This window comes from Zea mays, chromosome 9 (genome assembly GCF_902167145.1).
Source record: "Zea mays cultivar B73 chromosome 9, Zm-B73-REFERENCE-NAM-5.0, whole genome shotgun sequence".
NCBI lineage: Eukaryota > Viridiplantae > Streptophyta > Magnoliopsida > Poales > Poaceae > Zea > Zea mays.
The window spans coordinates 24,386,057-24,397,227 of NC_050104.1; the positions used below are offsets into that span (position 1 = coordinate 24,386,057).

Sequence of the window (11,171 nt, forward strand, 5' to 3'; positions counted from 1 at the left end):
CTTTGCCAAACATCTTTTGTAAAACAAATCCTTTTGTTTTTCTAAAGCAATACTAAGCATAGTAAAACCTTTTTGTAAAAACAGGGTTTCAAGGAGGGTAATCAAGATCAAGGAAGGTAATGCAAGAATTGTTTTATCAAGCAACTCCTATCACCTAATGCAGCAAGCAAGTGAGAAAGATTTTAAAAACATCAAGGGAGGTGGCAAATGCATCGGGGCTTGCCTTCGTTAACAGGTGAGTCAGGCTCGGATCCACAAATATCAAAGTAAAAGCAGTTGCCTGCTTGAGAATCCGAGGGTGGTGGTGTCCTTTCTTCGATGACTTCCACTTCTTCTTCATGTTCTAACATAACCATATATATACATATATAAGAATGAATGCCATGTAATGCGCATGAGAGTGCGAAGATAATAAAGTTTTATTATCTAAGTCTTGAATACAACTTTCCTTCACGGAACTCCGAGAACTTAGGGTTTCCGGAGTCGGTAAAGGAGTTCAAAGGGCAGGGGGGTGGTTTTGGGTTCTAGTTATCAAACATGGTCCAAATCAATTCAGACTCTACCCAAGGCTTCTAAATATTGTTTTAAGTTCCCATAAAAAGTTTGGGCATTTTTGGACTTACCAATTATTTTCTAAAAATCCATAACTAATACTTTTAACTACTTTAAATGCCCTAAAATTTCTTATTTCCACTAAAAATCACAAAACTATTTTTATTAAATTCTAGGGAAAATAACAAGCCTAGGAAAATTGGTTTCATAATTTTATCATTTTTCTACTGTTTTCTATAATTGTTTAACTTGGGAGGAAAAAGAAAAAAGAAAACTCGTGAATAGTATTGGGCCGAATCCAGTCCAGGACGGCCCACGTCCAGAAGAAATGCGCGCACCCGCGCCCGCTGTGGAGTTTTTGCAACAGGGCCCTTGGGGTTTTAACTAACTGGAGATGGGTTTGATTACTATTCTACCGTGTCGCTGACAACTTGCAGATAAGCCCCTCGATTTCTATCTCTTCTCCAAGGAGCTCCACGACTGCGCACCAAACATGGGGCCGAGCTCCGGCGAGCTGGACTGGCCGGAGGGAGCCAGGACCGGTGCTCCCGAGTGGCGGACCCCAAATCGGACTCTACCCGCGCATTTCTCCTCACTCAATTTCAGATTTGGAGCTCTACAATTCTCTGCCCACGGCGACAACGGAGGATCTTAAAGGAACCGCATGTTCCGAGCGATTAATGACGATATAATTCAATTGGATAGGTCGGGAATCTTCACGGGTACCTGAGAATACTCAAATGAGGAAGTGGAAGACGCGAGCTAACTCGAATTGCACTGGCCACGGATGGATTCTTGCGGCGGAGCTAAGAAAAGAGGAAAGAGCTCGTGGGTTCTCCGGTGTCAAGTGTTTAGTCGCAAAGGCACGGGATGTGGAGAAGAAGCTAAGCCCGAGCGCAATTTATAGGCCAACGGCCGGCGTTGGATGAGGACCGCGGTCTTTAGACGGTGCAGGTGAGCTCGCCGCGCGGCAGAACCCGGTGATGGCACGGCGACCGCCGTTTAACCGGAGTCCGCCACCACAGAGAGTTACTGCCACGTGACCAAGGATATTTACCGCGGCCTCTAGTCCATCCCGACCGCCGTGGCGTCCTTATCGCCGGCGAGGTCCAAGTCCTTATCCACCGCGCGATATTTTCTGGAGACGGTGAACAGTGCACTGGATTCAGTAAAAAGCTTGACTGACTGACCAAGTTGGAGCATGATTTTCTCCCAAATTCCTGTGGTAACACGAGTTAATCTTTGCAGCAAACTTGTAGAGCATTATACCCACTACAAACTTGCTATGGCAACCACAGGTAGATTTCCACTGGATCATGCTCAGAATTTAGCTTGAAGTCGATGTTAGTTCACTGCTAGTCTGAAAATTCAGACCATAACAGCCTGACAGTCCAACTTTGGGCATACTTATCTCTGGATTTTTCTTAACAAGTGAGCTTACCACCTTAAGCAAAGTTGTTCTTCTATAATCAGGTTACAATTTTGATGTGGTGACCTAATATGAATTCTCACTATTTTGAAAGCTACACAGCCCCAAAGTTGGGCCTATAACCCTGATTTCAGACTTAGCATAGGAATCAAAATTGGGTTCCTTTTTGCAAATGAGTCCAAAACTTAGGGTTTGGCTTTCAAGTCCACATATTTGTGAACCAAATGACTTAAGATACTTATTTAACTTGGTTTTTGCACTTTAGTCCAAAAGTGGACTAATTTTGCACATAGGCCCCTAGGGTTTAGTTTTAGGGTTTTCCCAGGATTCCAATTAGGGTTTTTGGTATTCCAGGGGTATACATGTGATTCAACTTTGTTTTTGGGGACATTTTATGACTCTTTCCCTAAAGTCTTTAGGTTTTCTCAACTTGGGTTAAGTTTTACCCCTTTAATCCCTATTTAGGGTTAAGTTTCCTATCCAGGGTTCTATTTGCAAAAACACTTAAACAATACAACTTGTTTGAAATTTTTGCCTAGTGAATGCACTCTAGGTGTATCAAACATATGCAATGCCAATGCTTATGATGTCATGCTCAAGTTTTAGTTACAGTAGCACCAGGGGTGTTACAGTTGGCATGGCCATAGGGCGAGCCCGCAGTAATTACAGCAACAGGCGCGCGAGAGCAGCGGTCCAACCGCTAATCAGACTCTAGTCCCACCTGCAGGCTCGCATCCTCCCCTGAGGCGGGACCAGGGGCCACTGTCGGTACCCTAAATCAGGGGTACCCTCTCCTACATCATGAAGACGCCGCACCCATGCAACCTCTCCTAGCCATGCGGAGGACGACGCCTGACCCCACCACATGGGCAGGCCAAAGGGCGCCACGTGGCAAGGAAAGACAACACATCCCAGTAAGTCCGGACCCCCACAGAAGGACACTGAACCCCTATACATATAAGTCCGGAGTCTCCGGGTAGGTCCGAACCCCAGCAGGGTCCCGGAACAAGGAGGACCCTGGTATGTGCAGGGGTCCGGTGCTGACACGTGTGCGGGCCTTGCCCTCCACTTTTCGCTCAGGCGGAGTCCTGCTGCTTGTGGCCCATGACATAAGCTACCGGGTCGAACCTGACGTGAAGTCGTGCAGCCCCTACATTTATTGAGGAAAAGACGCGCCGCCTGCCACTGTGCTGACGGGCGACGTGTCCTCTCAGCATTTAATGTGTCCCGTCCCATCCGCTGGTAGGCGGTGTCAAGGTCACCCAGCAGGCGGCGCGCCTGCTGGGTCTGCTGGCGAACAGTACGACCGTGCCAAGCAGCACACTGTACTCATCATCCCTTCTGCAAGAAGCTTCCCCTGTACGCCAAGGATATGCAGATCTCAAGCGTCAGGGACAAGAGGATTGTCTCGACAACATACATTAGTGGCTCCAAGTGCTATATTCTTTATGTTCCTGGGCCCACATGTCGGGGCCCAGTGCCTTTGTGCATGCCCCCCTTCATCTATAAAAGGGGAGGCATGCGACGTTACACACACGCAATCTTAGGACACACCTTAGACTCGCAAGCTCTCAAGCAATACATCTCACAGTGGAGTAGAGTATTACGCTTCGGCGGCCCGAACCACTCTAAATCCTTGTGTGTTCTTGAGTTCTCCCCGTTCATTCCAACGATCAAGCAAAACGCCTAAGCCCCTCCTCATCTCAGGATTTAGGGCGGGTGCACTCCGCCACCCGGCCGGAGATTTACTCTCCGACACATGCATTTGTTCCATATAACACTCTTTGACAGATGGCTCAAGAACAATGAATACAAAAATCAAACCTTTGAGTTTGTCAACAAGTCCCATTTTGTATGTAGCGACTTTCTTCTTCAATTTATCCCTTGCCACCTTTCTTGCCTCCCAGTAAGTGTTCTTACAGGTGACATTATTGTCATTCAACACTCCCGTCATTCAACACAACGTGATGAGTCATGCATTAAAACCTGTGAGCAGCTTTATTCCCACAAGATCATTCCTGAGCACATGAAAAGGTACTGGTATAAACCACTATAGACCCCAAAACAAAATGTAGGCTACAAATACAATCACCTATAAGAACTAAATCACAAAAAGAAGAAGCATTACTATCAAAATGGTTATGGAACGATTTAACATTCATAACAATTGATTTCTTCCCCTCTAAAACATACCAGGAGCTTAATGGCAGAATAAGTTCTCTACATTGAACAATAAAATAACGATGCTTGGACCTACATTAGGGGTAATGGAACCTTCTCAGCAAAGAAAGTGTACTCACATCTATCAGGAATTATGGTGGTTCACCCATTTTTTTCTTGGGTCTGGAGGAGTTGCTGTCAACACAAGCATATTTTTTTGTGATCTCTGGTCAAGAACAGACTAACTTCTAAGAATAATAGTTTCCTCTTCTAAAGTCAGATATGCGGCTCACATTCCAACAATAATATTTCTCCAAGCTAAAATCACCTGTCTTAATGGAACCTATATGTATGCCAATTAAAATTCACAAAATACTATCCATTTCCTTACTCTATGTATCTGTCGGGGACCATAATTAGGGGTACCCTCAAGACGCCTAATTCTCAGCTGGTAACCCCCATCAGCATAAAGCTGCAGAGGCCTGATGGGTGCGATTAAGTCAGGGATCAGTCCATACGAGCGACTTGATCACGCCTCGCCCGAGCCTAGCCTCGGACAAGGGCAGCCGACCCCGAGAGACTTCCGTCTCGCCCGAGGCCCCCCTTTAACGGCGGACACATCTCCGGCTCGCCCGAGGCCTTGCCTTCGCTAAGAAGCAACCCTGACTGAATCGCCGCACCGACCGACCGAGTCGCAGGAGCATTTAACGCAAAGGTGGTCTGACACCTTTATCCTGACACGTGCCCCCCGGCAGAGCCGAAGTGACCGCCGTCACTTCGCCGCTCCACTGACCGGTCTGACAGAAGGACAGCGCCGCCTGCGCCACTCCGACTGCAGTGCCACTTGACAGAGTGAGACTGACAGGCAGTCAGGCCTTGCCAAAGGCGCCATAGGAAACTCCGCTCCGCCCGACCTAGGGCTCGGACTCGGGCTAAGACCCGGAAGACGGCGAACTCCGCACCGCCCGACCCAGGGCTCGGACTCGGGCTAAGACCCGGAAGACGGCGAACTCCGCTCCGCCCGACCCAGGGCTCGGACTCGGGCTAAGACCCGGAAGACGACGAACTCCGCTTCGCCCGACCCCAGGGCTCGGACTCCGCTCTGGCCTCTGCCGAACAACCTTCGCCTCGCCCGACCCAGGGGCTCGGGCTCGGCCTCGGCAACGGAAGACAGACTCGACCCCAGCTTCGGAGGAGCCCCCACGTCGCTCGGCCTCGGGCGCGGGCCCGCCACGTCAACAGAGAGCGCCATCATCACCCTACCCCGAGCCGACTCGGGCCGCAGAGAACAAGACCGGTGTCCCATCTGGCTAGCTCCGCCAGATAGGCAATGATGGCGCCCCACGTGCCCTGTGACGACGGCGGCTCTCAGCTCCCTTACGGAAGCAGGGGGACGTCAGCAAAGACTCGACCGCCCCAACAGCTGTCCCTCCGCCAGGCTCCGTTGCTCCTCCGACAGCCACGACATCATACCAGCAGGGCGCCAAGATCTCTCCGGCTGCCACATTGGCATGTACTTAGGGCGCTAGCTCTCCCTCCGCTAGACACGTAGCACTCTGCTACACCCCCATTGTACACCTGGATCCTCTCCTTACGCCTATAAAAGGAAGGACCAGGGCCTTCTTAGAGAAGGTTGGCCGCGCGGGACGAGGACGGGACAGGCGCTCTCTTGGGGCCGCTCGCTTCCCTCACTCGCGTGGACGCTTGTAACCCCCTACTGCAAGCGCACCCGACCTAGGCGCGGGACGAACACGAAGGCCGTGGGATTTCCACCTCTCTCACGCCCGTCTCCGGCCACCTCGCTCTCCCCCCTTCGCGCTCGCCCACGCGCTCGACCCATCTGGGCTAGGGCACGCGGCACACTCACTCGTCGGCTCAGGGACCCCCCCGGTCTCGAAACGCCGACAGTTGGCGCGCCAGGTAGGGGCCTGCTGCGTGCTGACGAACAGCTTCCCGTCAAGCTCCAGATGGGCAGTCTCCAGCAACCTCTCCGGCCCGGGACGGTGCTCCGTTTCGGGAGTCTTGAGTTCATGTCCTTCGACGGCAGCTACGACATGATACTCCTTCCACCGCCGCGCGACAACGACAATGGCAGCCGACAACCCGCCCGCCGGCGGCGGAATCGACGACATCTTCTCCGCGTGGTGGAAGAACAACATGCGAGCTCGCCCCGTCCTCTCCCCCGCCAATGGAGGAGGAGGCGGGGCAACCAAGGCCAAGCGGGGGGCCGCGCTTCGTCGGCCGTCGAGCGAATCGGCGTTCCCAGCGCCCCAACGGAAGGCAAGCCGGGCGTCGACCTCGCGTTCGAGACGAAGGCAAGCGCCGTCCCCCCGCGACGCACTGATCCCGAGCAAGAAGACGACGCCAGCACGCTCGCGGAGGGCATGCAGGACGTCGCCCTTGTACCTGAGACGACGGTGCAACCAGTCCCCGATGTGACTACGTCGCTCCTCATCGACCAAAAGGTACGGACTAATTCCCATCCTACGTCATTTCGACTCGGCCTCAACCCGCCTAGCGACCTCGCTTTGGCGGGCACTCTCGTTGAGGCGAGTGCAACCCCACTGGGGTTTCGTGTGCGGTCGCCTTGGGACCGATTGACGGACGTCTCGACCTACGGGCCCTCTGGGTCCGAGGAAGATGACGCTCCCAGCATCTGTTGGGATTTCTCCGGATTTGGCAACCCCAGTGCCATGCGGGACTTCATGACCGCATGTGACTACTGCCTCTCCGACTGTTCTGACGGTAGCCGCAGCCTTGACGACGAGGACTGCGGCCCAAGCCGCGAATGTTTCCACGTCGAGCTAGGGGATCCCTCCGAAGGCAGCCATCTTGGCATGCCGGAGGACGGTGATCTTCCTAGGCCGGTGCCTCGTGCTGACATCCCGCGGGAGCTAGCTGTGGTCCCCGTTCCGGCGGGGGGTCATGACCCACAGCTCGAGCAAGTCCGCGGGGCGTAGGCCAGGCTCGACGAGGGAACAGGAGCGCTTGAGCCGGTCCGCCGGGACGTCGGGTAGGTATGAGCGGGCCAACCCCCGGCCGGAGAAATACGTCACCTGCCCCAAGGTTTCCAACACCGCGTCGCCAACGACGTCAGGGTCAGGCCGCCGCCCGTATCCAGCGGGGTCGGTCGGAACCTGGCAGCCGCAGCGATGCTCCTCCGCACGATGCCGGAGTCATCAACCACCGAGGGTCGGCGAATCCAGGGAGAGCTCAAGAATCTCCTGGAAGGCGCTGCGGCCCGACGGGCCGAGAGCTCTGCCTCCCGAAGGCAGGGGTACCCCTCGGAACCTCATGCCGCGACTTCCCGATTCATGCGGGAAGCCTCGGTCTACACCGGGCGCACGCGCAACACCGCGCCTGCGGCCTCGGGCCACCTCGGCAACGAGCACCACCGTCGCGACCGTCGGGCCCATCTCGACGAAAGGATGCGCCGAGGCTACCACCCCAGGCGTGGGGGGCGCTACGACAGCGGGGCGGATCGGAGTCCCTCGCCCGAACCACCCGGTCCGCAGGCCTTCAGTCGGGCCATCCGACGGGCGCCGTTCCCGACCCGGTTCCGACCCCCGACTACTATCACAAAGTACTCGGGGGAAACGAGGTCGGAACTGTGGCTCGCGGACTACCGCCTGGCCTGCCAACTGGGTGGAACGGACGACGACAACCTCATCATCCGTAACCTCCCCCTGTTCCTCTCCGACACTGCTCGCGCCTGGTTGGAGCACCTGCCTCCGGGGCAGATCTCCAACTGGGATGATTTGGTCCAAGCCTTCGCCGGCAATTTCCAGGGCACGTACGTGCGCCCCGAGAATTCCTGGGACCTCCGGAGCTGCCGGCAACAGCCGTGAGAGTCTCTCCGGGACTACATCCGGCGGTTCTCGAAGCAGCGCACCGAGCTGCCCAACATCACCGACTCGGATGTCATCGGCGCGTTCCTTGCCGGCACCACCTGCCGCGACCTGGTGAGTAAGTTGGGTCGCAAGACCCCCACCAGGGCGAGCGAGCTGATGGACATCGCCACCAAGTTCGCCTCTGGCTAGGAGGCGGTCGAGGCTATCTTCCGAAAGGACAAGCAGCCCCAGGGCCGCCCATCGGAAGAGGCTCCCGAGGCGTCTACTCCGCACGGCGCCAAGAAGAAAGGCAAGAAGAAGTCGCAATCAAAACGCGACGCCGCCGACGCGGACCTTGTCGCCGCCGCCGAGTTCAAGAACCCTCGGAAGCCCCCCGGAGGTGCTAACCTCTTTGACAAGATGCTCAAGGAGTCGTGCCCCTATCATCAGGGGCCCGTCAAGCACACCCTCGAGGAGTGCGTCATGCTTCGGCGCCACTTCCACAGGGCCGGGCCACCCGCGGAGGGTGGCAGGGCCCGCGACGACGACAAGAAGGAAGATCACCAAGCAGGAGAGTACCCCGAGGTCCACGACTGCTTTATGATCTACGGTGGGCATGTGGCGAATGCCTCGGCTCGGCATCGCAAGCAAGAGCGCCGGGAGGTCTGCTCGGTGAAGGTGGTGGCGCCAGTCTACCTAGACTGGTCCGACAAGCCCATCACCTTCGACCAAGCTGACCACCCCGACCACGTGCCGAGCCCGGGGAAATACCCGCTCGTCGTCGACCCCGTCATCGGCGACGTCAGGCTCACCAAGGTCCTGATGGACGGGGGCAGCTGCCTCAACATCATCTACGCCGAGACCCTCAGGCTCCTGCGCGTCGATCTGTCCTCCGTCCGGGCAGGCGCTGCGCCCTTCCACGGGATCATCCCTGGGAAGCGCGTCCAGCCCCTCGGACGACTCGACCTTCCCGTCTGCTTCGGAACGCCCTCCAACTTCCGAAGGGAGACCTTGACGTTCGAGGTGGTCGGGTTCTGAGGAACCTACCACGCGGTACTGGGGAGGCCATGCTACGTGAAGTTCATGGTCGTCCCCAACTACACCTACCTGAAGCTCAAGATGTCGGGCCCCAACGGGGTCATCACCATCGGCCCCACGTACAAACACGCGTTCGAATGCGACGTGGAGTGCGTGGAGTACGCCGAGGCCCTCGCCGAGTCCGAGGCCCTCATCGCCGACCTGGAGAACCTCTCCAAAGAGGTGCCAGACGTGAAGCGCCATGCCGGCAACTTCGAGCCAGCGGAGACGGTTAAGGCCGTCCCGCTCGACCCCAGTGGCGACACCTCCAAGCAGATCCGGATTGGTTCCGGGCTCGACCCCAAATAGGAAGCAGTGCTCGTCGACTTTCTCCGCGCAAACGCCAACGTCTTTGCGTGGAGTCCCTCGGACATGCCCGGCATACCGAGGGATGTCGCCGAGCACTCGCTGGATATTCGGGCCGGGGCCCGACCCGTCAGACAGCCTCTGCGCCGATTCGACGAGGAGAAGCGCAGAGTGATAGGCGAGGAGATCCACAAGCTAATGGCGGCAGGGTTCATCAAAGAGGTATTCCATCCTGAATGGCTTGCCAACCCTGTGCTTGTGAGAAAGAAAGGGGGGAAATGGCGGATGTGTGTAGACTACACTGGTCTCAACAAAGCATGTCCGAAGGTTCCCTACCCTCTACCTCACATCGATCAAATCGTGGATTCCACCGCTGGGTGCGAAACCCTGTCCTTCCTCGATGCCTACTCAGGGTATCACCAAATCCGGATGAAAGAGTCCGACCAGCTCGTGACTTCTTTCATCACGCCCTTCGGCATGTACTGTTATGTCACCATGCCGTTCGGTTTGAGGAATGCGGGTGCGACGTACCAGCGGTGCATGAACCATGTGTTCGGCGAACACATCGGTCGCACAGTCGAGGCCTACGTCGACGACATCGTAGTCAAGACAAGGAAGGCTTCCAACCTCCTCTCCGACCTTGAAGTGACATTCCGATGTCTCAAGGCGAAAGGAGTCAAGCTCAATCCTGAGAAGTGTGTCTTCGGGGTGCCCCGGGGCATGCTCCTGGGGTTCATCGTCTCCGAGCGAGGCATCGAAGCCAACCCGGAGAAGATCGCAGCTATCACCAGCATGGGGCCCATCAAGGACTTAAAAGGCGTACAGAGGGTCATGGGATGTCTCGCGACCCTGAGCCGCTTCATTTCACGCCTCGGCGAAAGAGGTCTGCCTCTGTACCACCTCTTAAGGAAGACCGAGTGTTTCGCTTGGACCCCTGAGGCCGAGGAAGCTCTCGGGAATCTGAAGGCGCTCCTTACAAAGGCGCCCATCTTGGTGCCCCCAGCTGATGGAGAAGCCCTCTTGGTCTACGTCGCCGCAACCACTCAGGTGGTTAGCGCCGCGACTATGGTCGAGAGGCAAGAAGAAGGGCATGCATTGCCCGTTCAGAGGCCAGTCTACTTCGTCATCGAGGTACTGTCCGAGACCAAGATCCGCTACCCACAAGTTCAGAAACTGCTGTATGTAGTGATCCTGACGAGGCGGAAGTTGCGACATTACTTCGAGTCTCATCCGGTAACTGTGGTGTCATCCTTCCCCCTGGAGGAGATCATCCAATGCCGAGAGGCCTCGGGCAGGATCGCAAAGTGGGCGGTGGAAATCATGGGCGAAACGATCTCGTTCGCCCCTCGGAAGGCCATCAAGTCCCAGGTGTTGGCAGACTTCGTAGCTGAATGGGTCGACACCCAGCTGCCGACGGCTCCGATCCAACCGGAGCTCTGAACCATGTTTTTCGATGGGTCGCTGATGAAGACGGGAGCCGGCGCAGGCCTGCTCTTCATCTCGCCCCTCGGGAAGCACCTACGCTACGTGCTACGCCTCCATTTCCCGGCGTCCAACAATGTGGCTGAGTACGAGGCACTGGTTAACGGGTTGCGGATCGCCATCGAGCTAGGGGTCAGACGCCTCGACGCCCGCGGTGACTCGCAGCTCGTCATCGACCAAGTCATGAAGAACTCCCACTGCCACGACCCGAAGATGGAGGCCTACTGCGATGAGGTTCGGCGCCTGGAAGACAAGTTCTACGGGCTCGAGCTTAACCACATCGCTCGGCGCTACAACGAGACTGCGGACGAGCTGGCTAAAATAGCCTCAGGGCG

At 55.9% G+C, this 11,171-nt stretch overlaps 1 long non-coding RNA gene across 1 annotated transcript in view; it reads right to left on the reverse strand.

Moving 5' to 3' along the window:
* Positions 1-3,888, reverse strand: part of LOC103638119 (uncharacterized) — a 35,593-nt gene extending 31,705 nt beyond the window's left edge. Inside the window, exon 1 of the long non-coding RNA XR_558571.2 lies at positions 3,806-3,888. This is a non-coding gene — a long non-coding RNA (uncharacterized lncRNA). The remainder of the gene's footprint in view (positions 1-3,805) is intronic.
* Between the last annotated feature and the right edge of the window lie 7,283 nt (positions 3,889-11,171).